This window comes from Pinus tabuliformis, chromosome 6 (assembly GCF_031772625.1).
Source record: "Pinus tabuliformis cultivar Carrire ecotype Pingquan chromosome 6, CPIR1, whole genome shotgun sequence".
Taxonomy (NCBI): Eukaryota; Viridiplantae; Streptophyta; class Pinopsida; order Pinales; family Pinaceae; genus Pinus; species Pinus tabuliformis.
This window is the reverse complement of record NC_142292.1, coordinates 1,743,064,637-1,743,092,596: the sequence shown is the minus strand read 5'-3', so window position 1 is coordinate 1,743,092,596 and position 27,960 is coordinate 1,743,064,637. Positions and strand designations below refer to the sequence as shown.

At 35.5% G+C, this 27,960-nt stretch overlaps 1 pseudogene; it reads left to right on the top strand.

The window, feature by feature from the left end:
- LOC149265876 (magnesium-chelatase subunit ChlH, chloroplastic-like) lies at positions 1-27,759 on the top strand (annotated as a pseudogene).
- Positions 27,760-27,960: the final 201 nt, after the last annotated feature.

Here is a 27,960-nt window from a genome sequence, read left to right as displayed (position 1 = left end):
ATGGATGGAAAGACGGAGACCACTGGTAGAAATGAAGTTAATAAGTTATCTCTGATGGACCTTAAGGACTGGGATCTCGCGGACAGCAGCACAGGTCTTGAAAAATTGCAACACAAGCTGCCACAGATAGTGCGAAGAGTAGATACGAAGGTCGGAAATGACTGTGGTGGTACAAGAAGGTCCTATATGCGGCTTCCCTACTAGAGCTAAAATCCTAGGAAGGGTTGTTCTATGTTAACCGAGCAGAGCAGAATGAGCATTATCGGTCGCAAGGATGGGTAGAAACAACGAAGCAGGAGCCAGACGAAGCATTGTAGGAAACAACGAAGAAGTAGTAGGACAACGAGCGTCACTCAGAGGCAGGTGAACCGTGAAGCCACGACAGCACATCTCACCACACCAATGAGTGACTCAGGACGAGTCATGATGATTGTGTTGGGGGACTGTTGGGTAGCGGAGGTCCCACGTAATAGTTTTGGGTCTGATAGCCTAGAAAGTAGGATAAAAATATTGTAATCCTTTGAAGTATACAGAGCATGAAATGTAAACTGTCAAGTCAAAGGGTTGTCCACCCAAAAAATAATATAAAATAATAGGAAGTAAGTCAGTCCGTGGACCATAGGAAGGTATTAATAGAGTGCGGCCCTATGAGGGAAAGGCAGTTCATTTTGCGTATGATCTTGGATCTAGAATGTAATGGGCTTTTAAGGAGAACAATCTGTAAGCATCTGTAAGTCCAAGTCGAGGGTTTTGGTAGTGGATAGAGGCTCTACAGCTATGTGTGCAGAGGCCTAGAAGAGTCCACAGCTGTGTGCATGGACCCCTGTATTTGAGTGCACAGGATAGATCTCAATGTATTGGTGAAGAAAGTAAATAAAGATAAGTTGCTTTGGTAATTCTGTGTTTAATCTGAAGTATCACAGATCTAGCTTTTTGTATGGTTAATATCACTGTTTGATCTATGCACATATTCTTACATTTTGAATACATGTGAATCTTCATTTAATGTAAGTGGGCGAACTGGATAAATCTTATTAATGTTTGCTTAAATTCCCTTCTAAGAAATACTTCATCAAATAGATTAGATTTGTAAACAGTGTGCTAATAACTAGTAAAGATTATTCTGGGTTCGGATCTACGCGGAACAAGTAGTGCAACGTGGCAGAATGGTGCGTGAAATAGGGCAGTGCAACGTGGAAGAATGGTGTGTGAAACAGGGCAGTGCGACGTGGCAGAATGGTGCGTGAAACCTTCAGAACACATCTAGACATCCCAAGGTTGCAGAAACCTAGTTCTTGCACCCTCCCCTGCTACCTCAAGTGAGACCTCAGTCCACGCTCCATGGACTATTGTCGAAAGGGCCGACAGCTTCGAGATTTTCTTGGCTAAATAATTCTTCCAAACCTAGGTCAGGCCCATATAAGCCAACAACGACCCCCCTTTCTCATTTCATAAGATGTTAAATCCCATGAAGCTGTTCAACAGTAAGGTTCTTCAAATCCTGCATTTCTTCAATGGAATATACTTTCAAATCAAATTTTTGGGTTAGAGATCTTAGGATTTTTTCAAAAAGCATCAAATATTTTACTTCATCACCAATATTTCTGATTGAATTAACGATATCATCTACCCTAAGAAAGAAACATGCAATATTTTCATCACTATGCATTCTGAGAGTTTCATATTGAATTTTAAAAGTTTGAAGTTTGAAACTCTTTACCTTAGTTTTACATTCATAAATTTGGATGATCTTGTCCCATATATCCTTTGTTGTAGTCAGTTGCATAACATTCACAAATTCTAATTCTTCCAAGCTTTCCAACCGATCATTGAAATCCTTTGCATTGGTCTCATATTTTTTATTATATGCTTCATCTGTAGGAATGGAGAATGTATATTGATAGCCTCCTTCAATGATTTCCCAAACATCAGCTCCAAGTGAATGTAGATAAGCTCTTGTTCTGAATTTCCATAAAGCCAAGTTGGTTCCATTAAACAATTGTGGCCTAATAAATGGTACTCTCTCTTAATTTCTCATCTTGACGAATACTCCTTCAAGGGACCAAAATACTTTTGAAGGGCCTTCTTTTATATGAATTGTTAGGAAAATTACTAATCGGGGGAGGTGTGAATCAGTATTTTACACACTTTCAATTTCAATTTGTTATTCTGATTATTATACACAACTGTTGTAAAGGAAACTAGCATATGTACGAGACTGTTATTACATAAAACTTGCGTATATATAGATAACTTATTTGATCATTTGTACAACATTAATCAATGCATTATTATTATATTATTATTCAATTCAACAATAAGTATGAGAAGTTAAGAAGCATATAGAACAAAAGCGCACAAAACCATATGAACACTAGGATTTTTAGGTGGAAACCTAATCTGGAAGAAAACCACCGTTGTTGTTGTCTCTCTCTTTTTATTTTATTAAAAACAATCTTCTTACAATCTTGTACTGGAACAAAATTTCACCAGTACATAGGCTCATACTTGCAAAAGACAACAACCTTCTTTCATTTTCCAGCTCCTACTGGAAGGGAGCTAAAACCCCTTTGTAAATATTGTTATCCTTAGCTCTTTGTGGATCACTTTTTAGAATGTTTCGAACTAGATCCACTCTCAACAATTTTGAAATCAACTACTCAAAATGTTGGATCATCAATTATTCTAATGTAACCAATGAAAATTGACCAATTCAGAATAAATCATACCAATGCATACCATTCATCAATATACCAAGTCAAACATTGTTACCCATCACAGAAACTAGTCACTTCCACTACAAACCTTGATCAAACATGCGTCAGATTGTATACTCTATTGTCATTGATCACACCTGTGTATGTATGCACTTCTCCTAAAGAATACTCACATAGATATCTCAAAATGTTGATAACTGAATCTAAATCATTGTGCTACTAGATCAATCACCCAAACAAATGTTGAAGCCAAAATAAGTCACTAAACAAAATACATATTACCACACAACAGTATCATCACTTAGTCAATTTCTAATTCATAATCAATTTAGCCCAAACAACACAAATTATTATAACAATTACTTCATCGAATGACAACAATAAACATAACATAACAGATTAACCATTATCATCATCTCAACCTGAAAAACCCTAGTAGATGTACAAGGCTCTTATAATTCATATCCACGTATGTACATTCTTATCATTCACTACACCTGCGTATAGATATGTTCATACTACATGATATATATGGGACTATATAGTAGCAAATCAGTGTATGTACGCGACTTCTCAGTGTTAAACTTGCATACAAATATGTAGCCACTGAGACATACCTTCACTAGAACATAGCATATACTTCACGCCTGTTACTGTCTCATATTCATGTCATAGTATCATTAACACCACATATCTACCACAGTTAGATATTCTTAATAAGAAAATCAAGCAAATACATATGATACCATACTTCAGATTTTTTAGATTTGTGTCTTTTCCCTACTCCTTGGTGCACATCTTTTTCAGATCAAATCATTCATATAAACAAAAAATCTTGCACAACTAACGCTTTGATCTCCATATCATTATATATCTTATGCATTAGCCAATACCTTAGGCGAATCCCTTAGTAACGATGATGGTATTATTTGACAGGATCAAATATCCATTGTTGTACTCATTACTATGGGCCAATTCCATGGTAAAGACTCCTCTTATTGACAATACCATGGTGCAGAAATTGTACGTGACTTTTCTTTATCATACCCATGCATGTACGTGGCCTTTATTCACGGGACCCGCTTATACTTTCCAAATTTCACTTTTATAATTCCTCTATCTCTACACAAGTATGCCTTTTTCTATCTCACCTATAGCATCTGCATAAACATCATGTTGATAGATTTATCAAGTAGGTTGCCATCAAGGACAACACATTAGTCATAATGGAAACAAAATATGCAAGTTCAAGTGGGTGTTACTTAGCTTAAACTTACTTTTACTACAAGGATTGCAATTGGAAAAATTAATCTCATGATCAATGGCTTCTCCTACTTCATTATCATTCATTTATTCTTCCTTGTAATGTTCCTATGTATAAAAACATTCCTTTTGGTTCATATTTTTGGGCCACTCTCTGTTTTACTATATCCTCATCAACCCAAGATAAGGGAAAATAACAAGAACAAAGTGGAGGATTTTTTTCATTTACTTTGTAGGTTAAATATTCTATGAGAGAAACCTTTTTCTCGACATTAAAACTTCATGTATGGTTGATCACTTTCTCAATATTCCCTAACTCCTATTATTTTAATATATCATCCTCCACATTTTATTTCTTTCTTGTTTTTAATTAGCCATTATATTTCTAATTCAACCTCCTCTCACACTTATGAATAAGACAACTTGGTGCTTTGTAACATGGGAAGGCATCAATAGATTTTGACCTAAGTGATGTGAGAAGAGTGGTACCCTCTATGGGGATTGAAAAAGTGTCTAAGGGAGAGATATATCCCTCTATATGAAAGAATACACCATGAATTAGTGATGAAGTTTGATGAGAAAAATGTCCCATAATAAATATGGTCAAATTTTGGTTGTCCACATGATGTAATATTGTCCACAACTGACTAAACTTCTACCCTCTATAGATAGTTGTTTTGTAACCCAAAGATACTTTCTTCCTATTTTGTATGGGGTTCAAGCTAGGGAATATCATCAATTCCTCAGTCTAATCATGGTCTCTACTAACCCTCTTTTTTTAGCATTCCACTCCACTTCGCAATCACCTACCATACTCGATTATTCTTCATTTTTCCATGTGGTATCCATAGTTCACGTTGTTCCCTATCATAAACATTTCCAATATAATGAAGATTTATTGAATGAACATGGCGAATGAGATTCTGTGATAGTATATTAGCATACATATACACCTAATCAATGAAACTGCCCCCATTTACTTATCATCCTAGGTCAGTGGTCTTTAATTAGGTGGTAAGTTTCCATTAAATCTTTCCATACAATTTCTCTTCTTGCCAAATGCCACCCTTTTTGTTGGTGTTTTAATCCATTTCTCTATATTGTCTAGATCTATGTATTTTATTGTTATTATTTATTCATGGTCTTATTATCGATTATAGATTTCGCTAGCCATGGAAAAATTATGCTTTAAGTTTGCTTTTGTACTTCACCATCTCCTTGTTTTATTTAGCTAGAGACTTGGTATTTTTTCTATTACTTTTTCCAGCCTTTGATAGAGTAGTTGTTTATATAGTTAATTGTTCTCATCCTATATAGCTATATACTTAGCATTTTTTCTATTACTCTTTTCAACTTTTGATAGAGTATTTTGAACTTAAATTGTCTCTTGTCCTATTTAGATAGATACTTAGTTTTTCTCTTTATTTTAGTTTTTGATAGAGTAGAAATAGGAGAGATGTTTTCACAATTCCCAGTCTCCTGTACTTACATTGAATGTATTATTGAGTCTTATTGACTTATTGTTGTGGTAATTTGTTGAAAATTAATAAAATTAGCTTATCTAGCCTCTTATAGACTAGGGTTATGCTTCCAGGAACTAGAAGGGAGAGCATAATGGGAAATGGGAGGATCTAAGGTTTCAAGTATCATAAACGTTTTAATATTTTACAATTTCACACCTAGGGTATATGGTTTCAAGTTACCAAAGGACCCACGATATTAAACATATAAAAAATATAAATATCACCTTCATTCTACATGCTTTCTATAATCACATCCCTTGAAAGTCAATTAGATATTGGTTTAACAGATGATTAATTTTCTTCACTCGTTGAAAAATCTAAACACACAATTTTTCCCTGTCAAAATTGGAACCAAGCATTGACGAATTGGCAGTGATGCGAAATTCATGGAATGAATTACAAACTTTATAGTATAAGCAATTTAGGTTTAGAAAACACATGCATATCATCATGGATAACCTTGAATATATATAGTATATAAAAGCAAAATTTATGAGGTTTGCCCAAATTTCTTGGCAACAAAGATAACTGACAAAGTACTGCCCATATTCAACAACTTTCTTCTTTCTTTCTAGTTACAAATCGTACCCAAAACTATCGCAATGGAAATAAAATGTTGTAAACCATTAAAAGCCCATCTTCTATTACATTTATTTATGCACCAACATCTAATAAACTGAATAGTTGATCCCAATCAAGACATGCTTATACTCTCTCTATTGTTGGGTCTTGGAAACTAGAAATGGGACAACGTTGTCATGTTGCTTGTAGTTATGGATCAGAGTATACTTCCACAATTGTTTTCTTTATAAAGAAAAAAATTATGGATTTCTCATACTATTTCTTAAATTTATCTTGCCATAACTGGTTGAAAATTCAATATTAAAATTCCATCTATAGCTAGGATAACAACGAACAAAAGAACATTGATTTCGCACTCTAGTCTAGGTTTTTGACATGATTCTTATATTCTGAATTGTTGTTTTATTTAAGATTTCCTCTTTGTGGAAATCACATTCAAAATGTTGGTTGAGAAGACAACAATTATGTCACTAGATGTATTGGTTGTTGGAGGTGTTGCTTGTTGCAAGTGAAAAATGAATCATCATATTTGTCATCACTTACTCTATGGTTTTATTAATTTGTGCCATCGAATTATGAGTAGTGTTGGATTGCATGTTCTCAAATTAGATTTAAAAGTTTAATTCCAAGATGTACGCATAAATTTTTGAGTTTTCATGGAGATTTAGGGAGAATACATTCCATAAGAGAATGTGGAGTATCATCTTAACTTCCTTTTGCTTCTTCTCATCAGGTTGGTGTTGAATGCAGGGGAATTTGTTGTTACATTCCTAAGGGCATATCATTCAGGTTTCAGCCATGAAAATCTATTATTTTGGCCTTATATCATTTCTCATTTCTCGAATGAAGGGGGAATTGAAGATCTTAATTCAATACGAGAAGCATGTTTTGGTTGACATGTAAGTTGTGACAACAAAGCTAACCCAAGATTTCTTCTTGGTCCATGTAAACATCTACAATCACTAATGTAATATGATGATATCTAGATTGTTTATCAACTATAATATAGAATAAAGTTAGTCTGTGATTTCACTCAATCAATGAAGATACATATAGTTAGTAGTATAAATTGTTGGTTTTTAGATTGCTAAAAAATCCCATGTCCAAGGCTTTTTTATGGTTTATAAACACAACTTGTATTGAATGTGATAACTATGGAACTAACTGTGTTATGACTATTTTACCATTTTAAGTAATTTCTAAATCTTGTAAAGTTGGCTAGATAATATGAGTCAACCATAGTCATCAAGGTTTTCTTTTCTTATTACTTGATGGAGTTTTGTTGCTCCATCTAGAAACAAAATATTTGGAAGTTTATACCCAATGACCCATCTTTAACAATTTGTCACATTTATACTTATGTGGACATGTATTGTTAACATACTATACATAATTTATTGGGAAGTTATATTTGAATGGAAATTGATATCCATGTTCAACATCCCACTGTCACGAACCCACTCAATAGGAAGACTCATTTCTATTGTCACACAACTCGGTCATGAAATTTCCTAGTAAATTTTGGTTTTTGTGGGATAGAATAGAGAATTATAATTGCAAATTATTTTGTATTTCTTTTTGGTTGCTTCATGGTTGTAGAGGATAAAATGTGTTCCTGTTATGAAACCAGCTCAAGAAAAGATAGAAAAGATAGATCAATGCCTTAGAATTCAGCCTCTTCGAGGGGGAAACCTCCTTTACATTACATAAATGAACAATTCTTGGATGATTCAAATGACAAAACCTCCTTTCTATATATAGGAGTCTAAGGAGTCACAATATAATCCAGCTGACCTAACAATAATAATATAAAGCCACAAAAATAACAATAGAGGGATTCTATGGGGCACAGAAATAAAAATATGGGGGTAATAGGGGCACAACAATATAAATAAGGGGTATAACTACAATAGTAATGGGGTAATCACTAGTATTATAGGGACCCAACATGCCCCTCTCCTTCAAAAAAGTGTTGTCCTCAACGCTTGAGTAGTTCTGGATACTTTTGCATAAAATTCTCATCCTCCCATGTGGAATCTTCAGCGGATAAGTTCTTCCACTTGATAAGATACTCTGAAATTGATCGATTTCGTAGCTGTCGAGTTCTTGTTTCTGTGACTGCTTCCGGTTCCAATATAATTTTTCCTTCCTCGTCAAGTTCTGGCAATATTGTTTGAATTGGGAGCTTGTCACCTATAACCTTCTTTAAACATGAAACATGGAAAACTGGGTGCAATCGAGAAGCTGCAGGAAGCTCCAATTTGTATGCCATAGTACCAATCTTTTGCAACACCTTGTACGGACCATAATACTTTGGTGATAATTTATTATCCTTCTTAGCTTGCTTTAGGGACATTTGCTTATATGGTTGTAGCCGTAGGAATACCCAATCACCTACATCAAAACTTCTTTCACTGCGATGTTGATCTGCCTGTTGTTTCATTCTATTTTGTGCCAACACGAGGTTATCCTTTAAGAGTTGGAGGACTTGTTGTTGATGTTCGATGTGATGTTCCACTGCCTGAACCTTAGAATTTTCTCTTAAATATGATGTGATGGATGGTGGTTGATACCCATAAAGTGCCATAAATGGGGTCATTTTTGTTGCTGTATGGAAGGAAGTGTTATACCACCATTCAGCCAGAGGCAACCATTTGACCCATTGTGTCTGTTTATCAGATACAAAGCAACGAAGATATCCTTCCAAACATTTGTTTACTATCTCAGTTTGCCAATCAGATTGAGGATGATAAGATGAGCTATGAGCTAACTGAGTACCAAGACCCTGTCAAAAAAATTTCCAGTGAAAATGGGATCTCTGTCACTTACAATAATCTTTGGGTTTCCATGTAGCTTTTGAATTGTTTCCATAAATGCAGTAGAAACTGTACTGGCTTTAAATGGATGTGATAATGCACAAAAGTGTGCATACTTGGTAAGTCTGTCAACTACCACCATGATGACACTCTTTCCCTCAGACTTGGGTAAACCTGTGATAAAATCCATTGAAACCTCCTCCCAACGTTGGCTTGGAATGGATAAAGGTTGTAATAGACCCGGTGTCTTAATTGTTTCAACTTTATTTTGTTGGCAAACCAAACATTCCGCCACAAACTTTTGAATATCTGATTTAAGGCCATCCCAAAAAATTCCTTCTTAACCCTGTGGTAAGTTTTTAAAAATCCTGAGTGCCCTCCTAAGGGAGAAGTGTGCAATTCCATAAGAATCTTTTGTTTTAGCTGGGAATTCTTACAGAGGTATAAGCGATCTTTGTACCATAACGAATCATTTTGCCAGCTAAATGTATCAGAAGTACTGGAATCTTGTTGTAGCTTTCGAATAAGTGCCCACACTTCTTCTTCATTCTTCCATTCCTCCCTTGCTTCGTTTATCCAATCTGGTTGGATAATAGAAATGGCACACAACAATGCTTCCACATCCTCATCCTTTCTTGAGAGTGCATCTGCCACCACATTTTGCTTCCCTTTTTTGTAGATGATTTCAAAGTCATAACCCAACATCTTTGTGACCCACTTTTGTTGCTCTTCAGAGGATAATCTTTGTTCTAAAAAGTATTTAAGGCTATCATGATCCGTTTTTACCTTGAAGTGTCTTCCCATTAGGTAGGGTCGCCATTTCTTAAGTGCATGGAGTATTGCCAACATTTCCTTCTCATAAATAGCTTTGCTTAAAAACTTTCCCTTGATTGGACGACTTTCAAAAGCAATGGGTCTTTCATCTTGCATTAGAACAGCACCAATTCCATTTCCTGAAGCATCACATTCCACAATAAAGGTTTTTGTGAAGTCCGGTGTAGCTAAGACCGGTGCTTGGCACATTGCCTCTTTAAGATGTTCAAAGGCCTTTGTTGCTTCCGGAGTCCATGAAAATGAATCTTTCTTCAATAATGTTGTTAGAGGTGCTGCTATTCTCCCATAATTCTTAACAAACTTGCGATAATACCCTGTCAACCCAAGAAATCCTCGCAGATGCTTTATGGATGTGGGGATTTTCCATTCCTTAATGGCTTTAATTTTGCTAGGGTCTACCTTAACTCCTTCATGAGATACAATATGACCCAAATATTCCACCTCCTGGACTCCAAAGAAACATTTGGATCTTTTTGCATATAATTGTTTCTCCTCCAATAGTTGTAGCACCCTGTCAACATGTTCAACATGATCCTTCCAAGACTTGCTGTAGATTAGTATATCATCAAAAAATACTAACACAAATTTTCTAAGGAATGGTTTGAAAATTGAATTCATCAAACCTTGAAATGTTGAAGGTGCATTGGTAAGGCCAAAAGGCATGACCAAAAATTCATAATGACCCTCATGAGTTCTAAATTCCGTTTTTGGAATGTCTTCAATCTTCATTCTGATTTGATGATATCTCGAACGAAGATCCAACTTGGTGAAGTAAATTGATCCATGCAATTCATCCAGTAATTCATCAATGACAGGAATGGGGAACTTATCTTTAATAGTGAGCTCCCTATAATCCGGACACATGCGCCATGATCCATCCTTCTTGTGCACCAATACTACTGGAGCTGAGAAAGAACTTTGACTCGGTTGAATTATACCAGCCTCTAGCATTTCTGCAACCATACGTTCAATTTCACTTTTTTGGACATAGGGATATCTGTACGGCCTGATGTTTGGAGGAACACTTCCTGGAATCAGATGAATAGCATGATCATGATCACGCATAGGTGGGAGACCTTTGGGAGTCTCAAATACCTTGGAATGATTGTCCAGGACTTTTTGGAGATCTGGAGAAATAGATGATTCCAATGTGGAAACATCTAGCGAACATAATTGTGCAATTACACCTCTTTGCTCCTTTTTTAGAAGCTTTGTCATGCCATTAGAGCTGATTATCTTTCCTGGTTTCCCTGCAATACCCCTTAATTCAACTTCCTTTCCTTCCGTAGAAATTTGATGAAAAGTTCTTGAAAATTAAAAGCTATTGTACCCAAGGATTGTAGCCATTGGACTCCTAGTACAACATCAGCACCTCCCATTGGAATGGAAAGCATTGGGCTAGTCAATACATATTCTCCCATGGATAGCTTGATATTATGGCACTTTCCAGAGCAATTTATTGTTCCTCCATTTGCAATCATAACTTCACGCTCTGGTGCTGGATATAGAAGCAATTCAATTCTTTTGCTACCCTACAATGAATAAAATTGTGGGTGCTTCCTGAATCAATCAACACTATTACCTTTTTCTTCTTGATTTGTCCTTCTATCTTGATGGTTTGAGGAGTGGTAATTCCCACCAATGCATTACAAGATATGGTCGGATTTATTTGTTCTTCATCTAGGCTTTGTTCCTGGAGTATATCCTCTTCTTTTGACCTTTCTTGCTCCTTTTCTTCTTCCTCTTCACAATCTATGTAGAATAATTTCTTCTCAGCACACTTATGACCTTTTGTGTATTTGCTATCACAACTGTAACAAAGCCCTTTTGCTCTTTTTCTTCCAATTGTTGTGGTGTCAACCTTGTAGGTTGTGGAAGACTAGGGCAACAACACTTCCGTCTTTATAGTTGTGAGTGGTATGCTTCCTAGTTGCCATAATTTTGCTTTCCATTTTTCTTGCTAACCTGAATGCCTTCTCTAATGAATCAGGTTCCCAAAGGCGAACATCATGTTGGATATTATCCTTTAAAGACCCTATGAACACATCAATCCTATGCTCCTCTGGAATATCTTTTACCCTTATGTTCAATTTTTGGAACTCCTCAATGTGCTCCATTATTGAACCCTTTTGTTTGAGACTTATCAATTGGCTAAAAAAAGTGTTGCTTTTTGTATCCTCATAATGTGCTATCAATTCTTTCGTAAAAATTGCCCAAGTGATAAATTGTTTACGAGAACAAAGCCATTGATACCATACAAACTGATTTGGTTCCAAATATACAGTTTCCATACGTACCTTTTGTGCGTTTTGCACATTATTGAGATCGAAGAATTGCTCCATCTGTAATATCCATGTGGCGGGATCCTTGCCATCAAACTTCCTCATATCGATTTTTGGAATATGGTGATTCTTCGATCCAACATTAGAGTCTATGGAATCATGATTAACATTTCTTTTGTTCTCATCATGAGTTTCCTTTACTACCTTTTCACCATTAGTAAGTATTTCTTGTAGAAAATTTGTCAAATCTGTCTTCAAATCTACCATGCCTGTCTTCAAATTTGTGTTCAAATATATCTTCAAATTGTCCATCTTAGCTTCCATGACATTCATCTTAGCTTCCACACCATTTATCTTAGCTTCTGTTAACTTTTGTGAGCGTGACATTTGTTGCACTTGTTCTTGTAATTTTGATATATCATGTAGCATTTCTTCCTCTTCTTCATGAGTCATGCTAGAGCTTTCAGGTTCCTTACTAGGTGTTTGCATTTTCTTTCCTCAGGGCATTAGTTACCGATAATAATGCTCTACTATGCCCTTTGAATTCCTTCAAAATAAATTTTCAAACCAAGCTTAAGCAAAAATTTAAAAAAATCTACACACCTTTTTTCACTTTGTAGGAGCTCGATATTGCCTCTAATGTATCTCTGTACTTTCCAATCATCTAGTTCTGAATTTGTGACCTATAGTAGCTCTCTATGTCCTCTTTCCAATGCCACCAGTCTGATCCAAATTGGATTCTCCAAGAATGAGTTATGCACAATCTCCCAAGATGACCTGATTATAGACATTTCCAGAAGAACGATCTTGTATGAAGTGCCACGTGTACAATTTTCGATCTTTGGTTTTGAAAACGATATATAAGAAACCACAGTCTGTCCTCTTTCTGTACCTTCTTACGAAATTTCAACTGGATTCCCAGAGAGAAAGTTATGACGATTTTCCCCAGGTCCCCTGTTTTGTATGTAATTCAGGAGTCTGCAAAAAGACCAACTTCCTCAGATCATATCTCCGCAAATATTGCGCGAAAAGCTATGAAACTTGGACCCGAGGTTCAGTGCAATTTCTTCTCAAATGGGTTTTGTTTGCGACTTCTGAAACATCACATAAAAAAATTTATAGTGAAAATGCCACGATGACCTGTTTGGAGCAGCGAAACCCTAGAATCCAAAGCTCTCATACCAAATGTTATGAAACCAGCTAAAGAAAAGATAGAAAAGATAGATCAACGCCTTAGAATTCAGCCTCTTCGAGGGGGCAACCTCCTTTACATTACATAAATGAACAATTATTGGATGATTCAAATGACAAAACCTCTTTTCTATATATAGGAGTCTAAGGAGTCACAATATAATCCAGCCGACCTAACAATAATAATATAAAGCCACAAAAATAACAATAGAGGGATTCTATGGGGCACAGAAATAACAATATGGGGGTAATAGGGGCACAACAATATAAATAAGGGGTATAACTACAATAGTACAATAGTAATGGGGTAATCACTAATGGGGTAATCACTAATATTATAGGGACCCAATAGTTCCATCCTCTATAACTTGAGTTATGAAAATTGTCTAGGGCCATTTTCATTGGGATAATCTAACTTCTAAACTATATTTTCATTGGGACTTTGAGTGCTCAAATTGGACAGACTGCATTTGTCCTTTATAAGCACTATAACTAGTAACTCTTTCATGTAGGTTTGTGGGTACAAATTTTCTACAAAGTATAATTCTTGTGGACTAATATGAGTTTATAGTTGCTTATAAATTAGAAAATAGATTGCAAATATTTTTTAGAGTAAATAGGAGGTATTAAACTTCCTGAGGGATTATATCAATCCTAGAAAAACTAATAATTCAAGACTTAAGTGAGAAATCATCTCTTAGGCTAAAAAGATCTCCAAATTGAATTCTCATATTTCCCATTTCATATCAATATTCACAATAGTTTTCATTTGGGTTGAAATTCGTATCAAGTGACCTCTACAATTGTTGGAAATGGTTTATACACACAAGGGACACCAGAGGTGAGACGAAATGGTCTACAAAGAAATAAGAGTCTACCTAATGTGAAAATAGTCTATGTGTTTCTTGAAGCTTAATACTGGGCTTCTCTAAGTGCAGTGGCATCAAATCTTAACCAAAAAAGAAAAGATGTTGTATTTGAGATAGTTGGGTAGCTTCTAGAGGAGGTAAGGGACCAAAATACTTGCAACATGTTTTGTAAATATCTCATTTTGCATACTAAATTTAGGACTTTAGGATCTAAGGGACTTTAGGGTTCTCAAATTCTACAGACTACATTTGTCCTTTATAAGAACTGTAAAAAGTAATTGTTTCATGCAGGTTTGTGGGTACAAATTTTCTGCAAAGTAGAATTATTGTGGACTAATATGAGTTTATAGTTGCGTATAAGTTAGAAAATAGATTGTAAAAATTGTTTACAATAAATAGGAGGTAGAAAACTTCCTGAGGGATTATATAAATCCTAGAAAAACTAATAATTCCAAACTTAAGTAACCAATCAACTCTTAGATTAACATAATCTCTAAAGTGAAATTTCATATTTTCCATTTCATATCATAATTCTCAAAAGTTGTCATTTGGGTTGAAATTCATATTAGGTGACCTCTGTAATTGTTGGAAATGGTTTATACACACAAGGGATGCCAGAGGTGAGATGAATTAGTCCAGAACGAAATCAGAGTATATCTACTGCGAAAATAGTCTATGTGGTTCTTGAAGCTCAATACTAGGCTTCTGTAAGTGAAGTAGTCTAGAATCTTAACCAAAAAGGAAAAGATGTTTTATTTGATCATCTAATGTCCTCAATTATTTTCCAAGCAACAAGGCTTAGGATGCTAAATCCTATATCATGAGTTTGCAGTTTTGGTTAGGTGGATCCCTAGAGAGTCTTGAAAAATTCGTTAAGATTATTATTCGATTTTATATGCCTGGTCTCAATAAAACACAATTGGAGTTTGCTAATCCAGTCATCTATTTGGACATAGGTATATGGCACCCTCTAGCTCCTTGCATGTGTGATGATGTTAAAGAGTATTTGAACCCATATGACACAATAAAGGATGCAAATGAGAGACTCAAAAACCAAAATGCACCAGTGATTGGTATTGCCTTGAAAATGAGCCACATTATTATTCGTGGGGATGGTTATTATGTAGCTCTTGTGATGGAATTGGAAACTAGAGGTGCAAAGGTTGTTCCAATATTTTCAGGTGGATTAGATTTTTTCACCCATGTGGAGGGTTTCTTGTATGACCCAATAACAAAGAAATCTCTTGCAGATGGTATGATTTCCTTGACTATATTTTCACTTGTGGGTGGACCTATTAGATAGGATCATCCTCGTACCTTACAAGATTTGTCTAAGATTGATGTTCCCTACATTGTGGCCTTGCCACTAGTGTTCCATACTGCAAAAGAATGGCTTATCAACACCTTGGGATTAAATATAATTCAAGTTGCATAGCAGGTTTCTCTTCCTAATCTCGATGGTGGTTTGGAGCTGATTTTTTTCTCGGGCCATGATTTAAGGATGGGTAGGTTTCATTGTTTTTTTTAACGTTGTTTCAACAAGTTCATCATTTAGATAATATGTCAACAACATAATCTATCTAAAATAGTTAAACTTGTTTTGAAACTCATATTATCATTACATTGATGTAAGAATACCAAAATAGGGGTCATGGTACGATACACATATGCATGATCAAAGTTCCTCTTGAACCATTACACGGTTCTTTTGAAGTGGCGGTAAAAATTTGTGTCTAACTTTTTCATATTGACATGTAGGCAAGTCCCATGCACTTCATAAGTGTTTTGAAAAACTTTGTACAAGGGCGCTCAAGTGGGCTCAGGTAAATTAAATAACAAAGGTGATCATGTCAAAATAACATTTTAATTTGTTTTGCATGTTACAACTTGATTGAGATAATTGAAGTTAGGTATAATGACAATATTCATTGATGCAATATATTATTACTTACATGTTTGTAGGAGGACAAGAAAATAACCATATATGTATTTATCTTCCCACCTGACCAATGCAATGTTGCACTGCAACCTAAATTAATGTATTCTCTTCCATTTTTAGAGTATTACAAGAACTAAAGAAATATGGATATAATATAGAAGGTTTGTCAAATACTTCTGAAGCACTAATGGAAGACACGATTCATGAAAAAGGATCTAATTTCAGCAGACAAAATCTTAATATTTATTACAAAATGAATGTGAGAGAGAGTATGAACATCTCACACCTTATGCTAAGGATTTAGAAGAAAATTAAGCCACGCCTCTAGGGAACCTTAATTCTAATGGGGGAGAACCTGCTTGTATATGGAAAATAGTTTGGAAATGTTTTCATTGGAATGAAACCAACTTTCAGATATGAAGGCAATCCAATGAGTCTTATTTTCAAAAAATTAGCAAGTCCACACCATGCCTTTTCTACCACAAATCCTTTCTCCTCCACTTGTTTTTATCTTTGCTATGCTACAGGGAATGATTTTCTTGTTTTGATTCACTGTATTGCATTTTTATTGGTGCTAATATATGATGATCTTTGTCTTTTTCGTAAGGAAATCTTCACCTTATCAACAAGTTCAAGTTCCAATGTTTCTATAGGAGCCTTTTAGTTCAAAGTGTTCATCAACCTTGAGCTCTAATTTCTTCTGACTATACATATTTTTTAATTTTTTATTATAAATCTCTACCCCAATCGTTGATCTATTTTTCTTCAGAATCAAATTGGTTGCTTCGAATACCTCAAACTTTACTACACGAGTCTTCTTGCTGTAATATCACTTTATGTAGCCAATATCACCTGACGCTACTTAAAGTTCACTTGATTCTTGACTATTACAATATTATTATTTTCTGGTATTAGTCATATCATAGGCCAAATATCCTCCTATTAACCATCCTCATATCCATTGTTTCCATTGCATTACTGATCTATTATCGAAACAATTGAGGTGTTATTAGAATGTGTGCTACAAGATTTAATAAAGCCCCTCTCTTTATGCAAATACCAATGTCAAGACTTTAGATCTATGTTATAAATCCATTAACCTTCCACATATTTTCTTTGTTTCTAAGTACCATTGATGGAATTTAGGTTGTGATTATGATTTTGTTTCAACAAGAATCATTCCATAATTTGTATAATTGTGCCTAAGTCTGCTTATAAATTTTTTATCATGGCTTATAACTTCTTCGGAATTTGGCTAGATCAATTTTAGCTTGGAGGAACCATCAATGTCAAAGATTATGTACATTTTTGTAGGAGTTCAATTAGCTTGAACTTATTGACAACTACCAACACAAAGGGTATTTACATACAGAGAAGAAGGATCCCACCTAGAATAAAACTCACACTTAACTTTATTATTTGAGCTTGAATCTATCTTAAACTTTGACCTCATGTAGACATGGATATGCCAAAATGAATGTTGATTTTGGACCTTGTTTTTCAATTGGAGAAGACTCATCTATCTAAAACAAATGTCAGGATGAGGGTTACGTTGAACCTGCAGACATATATTCTGTTATACCCAACACCCAAGAGATATATTTTTGATCTATCTATTGAGTAAATATTTGGTTTGATTCCAATGAGGAACATCCATACAACCACAACCATGATAGTGGTAGATCTATTCTTCTAAATGTTATTGTCAATGACCACAAAAAAGAATGGAGATTTAGTACACCTTTGTAACAACCTCTAGATCCGTAGGTTTTTAACACAATTGGACTCTTCCATCAAATACTACAAGTCGTAGTGTGATTTGTCTCCATGCATTGGACACTATAGGTCTATAATCATAATAAGAGTTTGTATTTATGTATCAGTTCATAACTTTCTAAGATTAGTAGAATCACCTCTTACCATACAAGATAATCATGCCTGCATGGATACCTCCTCTTTTATGTGTTAAAGATTTCAAACATGATTTGTTTCTTCAATAAATTGTGTTATGAAACCAGCTCACAAAAAGATAGAAAAGAGAGATCCACGCCTTAGAATTCAGCCTCTTCGAGGGGGCAACCTCCTTTACATTACATAAATGAACAATTCTTGGATGATTCAAATGACAAAACCTCCTTTCTATATATAGGAGTCTAAGGAGTCACAATATAATCCAGCCGACCTAACAATAATAATATAAAGCCACAAAAATAACAATAGAGGGATTCTATGGGGCACAGAAATAACAATATGGGGGTAATAGGGGCACAACAATATAAATAAGGGGTATAACTACAATAGTAATGGGGTAATCACTAGTATTATAGGGACCCAACATGCCCCTCTCCTTCAAAAAAGTGTTGTCCTCAACGCTTGAGTAGTTCTGGATACTTCTGCATAAAATTCTCATCCTCCCATGTGGAATCTTCAGCGGATAAGTTCTTCCACTTGATAAGATACTCTGAAATTGATCGATTTCGTAGCTGTCGAGTTCTTGTTTCTGTGACTGCTTCCGGTTCCAATATAATTTTTCCTTCCTCGTCAAGTTCTGGCAATATTGTTTGAATTGGGAGCTTGTCGCCTATAACCTTCTTTAAACATGAAACATGGAAAACTGGGTGCAATCGAGAAGCTGCAGGAAGCTCCAATTTGTATGCCATAGTACCAATCTTTTGCAACACCTTGTACGGACCATAATACTTTGGTGATAATTTATTATCCTTCTTAGCTTGCTTTAGGGACATTTGCTTATATGGTTGTAGCCGTAGGAATACCCAATCACCTACATCAAAACTTCTTTCACTGCGATGTTGATCTGCCTGTTGTTTCATTCTATTTTGTGCCAACACGAGGTTATCCTTTAAGAGTTGGAGGACTTGTTGTTGATGTTCGATGTGATGTTCCACTGCCTGAACCTTAGAATTTTCTCTTAAATATGATGTGATGGATGGTGGTTGATACCCATAAAGTGCCATAAATGGGGTCATTTTTGTTGCTGTATGGAAGGAAGTGTTATACCACCATTCAGCCAGAGGCAACCATTTGACCCATTGTGTCTGTTTATCAGATACAAAGCAACGAAGATATCCTTCCAAACATTTGTTTACTATCTCAGTTTGCCCATCAGATTGAGGATGATAAGATGAGCTATGAGCTAACTGAGTACCAAGACAAGAAAATAATTCTGTCCAAAAATTTCCAGTGAAAATGGGATCTCTGTCACTTACAATAATCTTTGGGTTTCCATGTAGCTTTTGAACTGTTTCCATAAATGCAGTAGAAACTGTACTGGCTTTAAATGGATGTGATAATGCACAAAAGTGTGCATACTTGGTAAGTCTGTCAACTACCACCATGATGACACTCTTTCCCTCAGACTTGGGTAAACCTGTGATAAAATCCATTGAAACCTCCTCCCAACGTTGGCTTGGAATGGATAAAGGTTGTAATAGACCCGGTGTCTTAATTGTTTCAACTTTATTTTTTGGCAAACCAAACATTCCGCCACAAACTTTTGAATATCTGATTTAAGGCCATCCCAAAAAAATTCCTTCTTAACCCTGTGGTAAGTTTTTAAAAATCCTGAGTGCCCTCCTAAGGGAGAAGTGTGCAATTCCATAAGAATCTTTTGTTTTAGCTGGGAATTCTTACAGAGGTATAAGCGATCTTTGTACCATAACGAATCATTTTGCCAGCTAAATGTATCAGAAGTACTGGAATCTTGTTGTAGCTTTCGAATAAGTGCCCACACTTCTTCGTCATTCTTCCATTCCTCCCTTGCTTCGTTTATCCAATCTGGTTGGATAATAGAAATGGCACACAACAATGCTTCCACATCCTCATCCTTTCTTGAGAGTGCATCTGCCACCACATTTTGCTTCCCTTTTTTGTAGATGATTTCAAAGTCATAACCCAACATCTTTGTGACCCACTTTTGTTGCTCTTCAGAGGATAATCTTTGTTCTAAAAAGTATTTAAGGCTATCATGATCCGTTTTTACCTTGAAGTGTCTTCCCATTAGTATTGCCAACATTTCCTTCTCATAAATAGCTTTGCTTAAAAACTTTCCCTTGATTGGACGACTTTCAAAAGCAATGGGTCTTTCATCTTGCATTAGAACAGCACCAATTCCATTTCCTGAAGCATCACATTCCACAATAAAGGTTTTTGTGAAGTTCGGTGTAGCTAAGACCGGTGCTTGGCACATTGCCTCTTTAAGATGTTCAAAGGCCTTTGTTGCTTCTGGAGTCCATGAAAATGAATCTTTCTTCAATAATGTTGTTAGAGGTGCTGCTATTCTCCCATAATTCTTAACAAACTTGCGATAATACCCTGTCAACCCAAGAAATCCTCGCAGATGCTTTATGGATGTGGGGATTTTCCATTCCTTAATGGCTTTAATTTTGCTAGGGTCTACCTTAACTCCTTCATGAGATACAATATGACCCAAATATTCCACCTCCTGGACTCCAAAGAAACATTTGGATCTTTTTGCATATAATTGTTTCTCCTCCAATAGTTGTAGCACCCTGTCAACATGTTCAACATGATCCTTCCAAGACTTGCTGTAGATTAGTATATCATCAAAAAATACTAACACAAATTTTCTAAGGAATGGTTTGAAAATTGAATTCATCAAACCTTGAAATGTTGAAGGTGCATTGGTAAGGCCAAAAGGCATGACCAAAAATTCATAATGACCCTCATGAGTTCTAAATGTCGTTTTCGGAATGTCTTCAATCTTCATTCTGATTTGATGATATCCCGAACGAAGATCCAACTTGGTGAAGTAAATTGATCCATGCAATTCATCCAGTAATTCATCAATGACAGGAATGGGGAACTTATCTTTAATAGTGAGCTTGTTGAGCTCCCTATAATCCGGACACATGCGCCATGATCCATCCTTCTTGTGCACCAATACTACTGGAGCTGAGAAAGAACTTTGACTCGGTTGAATTATACCAGCCTCTAGCATTTCTGCAACCATACGTTCAATTTCACTTTTTTGGACATAGGGATATCTGTACGGCCTGATGTTTGGAGGAACACTTCCTGGAATCAGATGAATAGCATGATCATGATCACGCATAGGTGGGAGACCTTTGGGAGTCTCAAATACCTTGGAATGATTGTCCAGGACTTTTTGGAGATCTGGAGAAATAGATGATTCCAATGTGGAAACATCTAGCGAACATAATTGTGCAATTACACCTCTTTGCTCCTTTTTTAGAAGCTTTGTCATGCCATTAGAGCTGATTATCTTTCCTGGTTTCCCTGCAATACCCCTTAATTCAACTTCCTTTCCTTCCACAGAAAATTTCATGAAAAGTTCTTGAAAATTAAAAGCTATTGTACCCAAGGATTGTAGCCATTGGACTCCTAGTACAACATCAGCACCTCCCATTGGAATGGAAAGCATTGGGCTAGTCAATACATATTCTCCCATGGATAGCTTGATATTATGGCACTTTCCAGAGCAATTTATTGTTCCTCCATTTGCAATCATCACTTGACACTCTGGTGCTGGATATAGGAAGCAATTCAATTCTTTTGCTACCCTACAATGAATAAAATTGTGGGTGCTTCCTGAATCAATCAACACTATTACCTTTTTCTTCTTGATTTGTCCTTCTATCTTGATGGTTTGAGGAGTGGTAATTCCCGCCAATGCATTACAAGATATGGTCGGATTTATTTGTTCTTCATCTAGGCTTTGTTCCTGGAATATATCCTCTTCTTTTGACCTTTCTTGCTCCTTTTCTTCTTCCTCTTCACAATCTATGTAGAATAATTTCTTCTCAGCACACTTATGACCTTTTGTGTATTTGCTATCACAATTGTAACAAAGCCCTTTTGCTCTTTTTTCTTCCAATTGTTGTGGTGTCAACCTTGTAGGTTGTGGAAGACTAGGGGCAACAACACTTCCGTCTTTATAGTTGTGAGTGGTATGCTTCCTAGTTGCCATAATTTTGCTTTCCATTTTTCTTGCTAACCTGAATGCCTTCTCTAATGAATCAGGTTCCCAAAGGCGAACATCATGTTGGATATTATCCTTTAAAGACCCTATGAACACATCAATCCTATGCTCCTCTGGAATATCTTTTACCCTTATGTTCAATTTTTGGAACTCCTCAATGTGCTCCATTATTGAACCCTTTTGTTTGAGACTTATCAATTGGCTAAAAAAAGTGTTGCTTTTTGTATCCTCATAATGTGCTATCAATTCTTCCGTAAAAATTGCCCAAGTGATAAATTTTTACGAGAACAAAGCCATTGATACCATACAAACTGATTTGGTTCCAAATATAAAGTTGCCATACGTACCTTTTGTGCGTTTTGCACATTATTGAGATCGAAGAATTGCTCCATCTGTAATATCCATGTGGCGGGATCCTTGCCATCAAACTTCCTCATATCGATTTTTGGAATATGGTGATTCTTCGATCCAACATTAGATCTATGGAATCATGATTAACATTTCTTTTGTTCTCATCATGAGTTTCCTTTACTACCTTTTCACCATTAGTAAGTATTTCTTGTAGAAAATTTGTCAAATCTGTCTTCAAATCTGCCATGCCTGTCTTCAAATTTGTGTTCAAATCTATCTTCAAATTGTCCATCTTAGCTTCCACGCCATTTATCTTAGCTTCCACGCCATTTATATTAGCATCTTTTAACTTTTGTGAGCGTGACATTTGTTGCACTTGTTCTTGTAATTTTGATATATCATGTAGCATTTCTTCCTCTTCTTCATGAGTCATGCTAGAGCTTTCAGGTTCCTTACTAGGTGTTTGCATTTTCTTTCCTCGGGGCATCAGTTACCGATAATAATGCTTTACTATGCCCTTTGAATTCCTTCAAAATAAATTTTCAAACCAAGCTTAAGCAAAAATTTAAAAAAAAATCTACACACCTTTTTTCACTTTGTAGGAGCTCGATATTGCCTCTGATGTATCTCTGTACTTTCCAATCATCTAGTTCTAAATTTGTGACCTGTAGTAGCCTCTGTGTCCTCTTTCCAATGCCACAAGTCTGATCCAAATTGGATTCTCCAAGAAAGAGTTATGCAAATCTCCCAGATGACTTGATTATAGACTTTCAGTAGAGCGAACTTGTACGAAGTGCCACGAGTCACTTTTCGACCTTTGGTTCTGAAAATGATATACAAGAAACTACAGTCCGTCCTCTTTCTGTACCTTCTTACGAAATTTCAATCCGATTCCCAGAGAGAAAGTTATGACGATTTCCCCAGGTCACCTGTTTTGAATGTAATTCAGGAGTCTGCAAAAAGACCAACTTCCTCAGATCATATCTCCGAAAATATCACGCAAAAATCTCTGAAATTCGGACCCAAGGTTCAGCGCGATTTCTTCTCAAATGGGTTTTTTTTTGCGACTTCTGAAACATCACAGAAAAAAAGTTATAGCGAAAATTCCACGATGACCTGTTTGGAGCAGCGAAACCCTAGAATCCAAAGCTCTGATACCAAATGTTATGAAACCAGCTCACAAAAAGATAGAAAAGAGAGATCAACGCCTTAGAATTCAGCCTCTTCGAGGGGGCAACCTCCTTTACATTACATAAATGAACAATTCTTGGATGATTCAAATGACAAAACCTCCTTTCTATATATAGGAGTCTAAGGAGTCACAATATAATCCAGCCGACCTAACAATAATAATATAAAGCCACAAAAATAACAATAGAGGGATTCTATGGGGCACAGAAATAACAATATGGGGGTAATAGGGGCACAACAATATAAATAAGGGGTATAACTACAATAGTAATGGGGTAATCACTAGTATTATAGGGACCCAACAAATTGACTCCCATATTGATGGTAATGAATAGATGTCCAAATAACGGAGATAGTTATTCCATATCACTATACTCCACTAAACTCAATTGGACAAAATATCGATTGCTTAAACCAACTCACTCATTATTTATGTCAATTAGACATGAATTGAATTGATCTCATGCATACACACACTTTCAAAAGAAAATATGACCTCATTTATATTGTCAAACAACTCAATCATGAAGTTTCTTAGTTCATTTTGGTTTTTGTGGGAGAGAATAGAGAATTATAATTGCAAATGATTTTGTATTTATTTTTGGTGGCTTTAGAGTTGTATAGGATAAAATGTGTTCCATCCTCTATAGCTTGAGTTATGCAAATTGTCTAGGGCCATTTTCCTTGGCCTAATCTAACTTCTGAGCTATATTGTCATTGGGACTTTAGAGTGCTCAAATTTTACAGGCTTCATTTGTCCTTTATAAACACTGTAAAAAGTAGTTATTTCATGTACGCTTGTGGGTACAAATTTTCTGCAAAGTAGAATTGTTGTGGACTAATATGAGTTCATAGTTTCTTATAAGTTATGAAATAGATTGCAAATATTTTTTAGAGTAAATATGAGGCATAAAAATTTATGAGGGAATATATAAATCCTAGAAAAATTAACAATTGAAGACTTAAGTGAGAAATAAACTCTTAGACTAACTGAATCTCCAAAATGAATTCTCATATTTCCCATTTCATATCAGAATTCTCAATAGTTTTAATTTGGGTTGAAATTCATATCAGGTGACCTCTGCAATTGTTGGAAATGTTTTATACACATAAGGGACACCAGAGGTGAGACGAATTAGTCCAAAAAGAAATCAGAGTCTACCCAATGTGAAAATATTCTATGTGGTTCTTGAAGCTTAAAACTAGGCTTCCGTAAGTGCAATAGTCTAGAATTGTAACCAAAAAAGAAAATTTTTTGTATTTGAGATAGTCGGGTACCTTCTAGAGGATCCAAGGGACCAAAATACCTACAACATGTTGTGTAAATATCTCATTCTACATACTACATTTTGAACTTTAGGGGCTAAGGGACTTTAGGGTGCTCAAATTCTATAGACTGCATTTGCCCTTTACAAGCACTATGAAAAGTAATTGTTTCATGCAGTTTTGTGGGTGCAATTTTTTTGCCAAGTAGAATTATTGTGGACTAATATGAGTTTATAGTTACTTATAAGTTAGAAAATAGACTGTGAAAATTGTTTACAGTAAATAAGAGGTATTAAAATGCCCGAGGGACTATATTAATCATAGAAAAACTAATAATTCAAGACTTAAGTAAGCAATCAACTCTTAGACTAACATCGTCTTCCAACTGAATTCTCATATTTCCCATTTCATATCAGAATTCTAAATATTTGTCATTTGGGTGGAAATTCATAGTGGGTGACCTTTGTAATTGTTGGAAATGGTTTATACACACAAGGGACTCCAAAGGTGAGACAAATTAGTCCAAAAAGAAGTCAGAGTCTGTCTAGTGTGGAAATAGTGTATGTGGTTCTTGAATCTCAATATCAGGCTTCTGTAAGTGTAGCAGTGTAGAATCTTAAGAAAAAAAGAAAAGATGTTGTATTTGATATAGTTGGATACCTTCTAGAGGGGATAAGGGACCAAAATTCCTAAAACATGCTATGCAAGAATCTCTTTGATGCTAATATATTCAGCGGATCTTTGATATTTGTCGAGGAACTTGCTCAAAAGGTAAAGGTTGTAGTGGACATAGAAAGAGAAAGATTGAATGATGTCTTGATATTCCCTTGAATGCCAGAGGTAATGAGACTAAATAAATTGGGTTCTTTTAGTATGTCTCAGTTCAGCCAATCCAAAAGCCCTCTCTTTCAAATGTTTGAAAGAAATAAGAAGTCATCAGACTTTGAGGAAAGCATGCTTAAGATTATTAGGACACTACCCAAAGTCCTTAATTATTTTCCAAGCAATAAGGCTCAGGATAGTAGAGCCTATATCATGGGTTTGTAGTTTTGGTTAGATGGATCCCTAGAGAAACTTAAAAACTTCTTTAACATGATTTTTGGGTTGTATATGCCCGTTCTTAATAAAACACAATTGAAGTTTGTTGATCCAATCATATATTTGGACACAAGAATATGGAACCCTCTGGATCTTTGCATGTATGATGATGTTAAAGAGTATTTGAATTGGTATGACACTAGACAGGATGAAAATGAGAAACTCAAAAACCAAAATGCACCAGTCATTGGTATAACCTTGCAAAGAAGCCACATTATTATTGGCAACGATGGTTATTATGTGGTTGTTGTGATGGAATTAGAAGCTAGAGGTGCAAACGTTATGCCAATATTTTCAGGTGGATTGGATTTTTCCACCCCTGTGGAGCATTTATTATATGATCCCATTACAAAGAAATCTATTATATATGTTGTGGTTCCTTGACTACATTTTCACTTGTGGGTGGACCTGCTAGACAGGATAATCCTTGTGCTTTACAAGCTTTGTCCAATCTTGATGTTCCATACATTGCGGCATTGCCACTAGTGTTCTAGAGTACAAAGGAATGGATTATCAAAACTTTGGTATTGCATCTAATTCAAGTTGCATGGCAGCTTGCTCTTCCTGAGCTTGATGGTGGTTTTGAGCCAATTGTTTTCTCGGGCCATGATCTAAGAATGGGTAGGTTTCATTGTTTTTTTAAACATTTTTTCAATAAGTTCATCAATTATAAAATATGGTAAAAATATAATCTATCTAAAACTGTTAACCTTTTTGTGAAACTCATGTTATCATCACAACAATGTCAGAAAACCAAAATGGAGGTCATGGTACCATACACATATGTAGGATCAAAGCTTCTCTTGAGCCATTGTAGGGTTCTCTGAAAGTGGTTGTAGAAATTTGTTACTAACTTCTTTATATTGATGTGTAGGAAATACCCATTCACTTCATAAGTGTTTTGAATAGCTTTGTACAAGGCCTATCAAGTGGGCTCAGGTAAAGTAAATAACAAAGGTGATCATGCCAAAATGTCATTTAATTTTTTTTTGCATGTTACAACCTGATTGAGATAATTGAAGTTAGGTATAATGACATTATTCATTGATGTAATATATTATTACTTGCTTGTTTGTAGGATGAGAAGAAAATAACCATATTTATATTCAGCTTCCCTCCTAAAAAAGGAAATGTTGGCACTGTAGCTTACCTTGATGTATTCTCTTCAATTTTTAGTGTATTATAGGAACTAAAGAAAGAAGGATATAATGTAGAAGATTTTCCAGATACTTCAAAAGAACTGATTGAAGACACAATTCATGACAATAAAGCTAGGTTCCTGAGCCTATATCTTAATATTTCTTACAAAATGAATGTGAGAGAGTACTAATAGCTCACACCTTATGCTAAGGATTTAGAAGAAAACTGGGGTACACCTCTAGGGAACCTTAATTTTGATGTGGAGAACCTGCTTGTATATGGAAAATAGTTTGGCAATGTTTTTATTGGATTGCAACCAACTTTCAGATATGAAGGTAATCCAATGAGTCTTATTTTCAATAAAATAGCAAGTCCACGCCATGCCTTTGCTGCCACAAATCCTTTCTCCTCCACTTGTTGTTATCTTTTCAATGCTATAGGGAATGCTTTTCTATGCTACAGGGAATGTTCTTCTATGCTACAGGGAATGCTTTTCTATGCTACAGTGAATGCTTTTCTTGTTTTGATGATGTCTTTAATTTTTGAAGTCATGGATCCCTAGAATTTATGTTCAGAAAACAATTGGGTATGAGTGATGTCTGTTACCCAAACTTTTTTGTTACCTATATGGATATGAAGGGAGTTATTTTCCATTTTTCTTGTGCACTATATTCAGAAGATGAAAGGACTTTGGTGGTGGCGTATTTACACTTGTAGCTATAGTCATGGGTGATCTTATTCATAAAGATCCAACTTGCTATTTTTTTCTAGATGTTGTTGGTCTACTTAATGCTTTTTTGGATTCCATCATGGTTGGCATCCTCCCTTCTGCAGATGCAATAGCTTGTATACCATAATGTTTGGATGATTTATTCCTCAATAACCTTGGTCTTCAAGCTATTAATAATCATGGTTCTC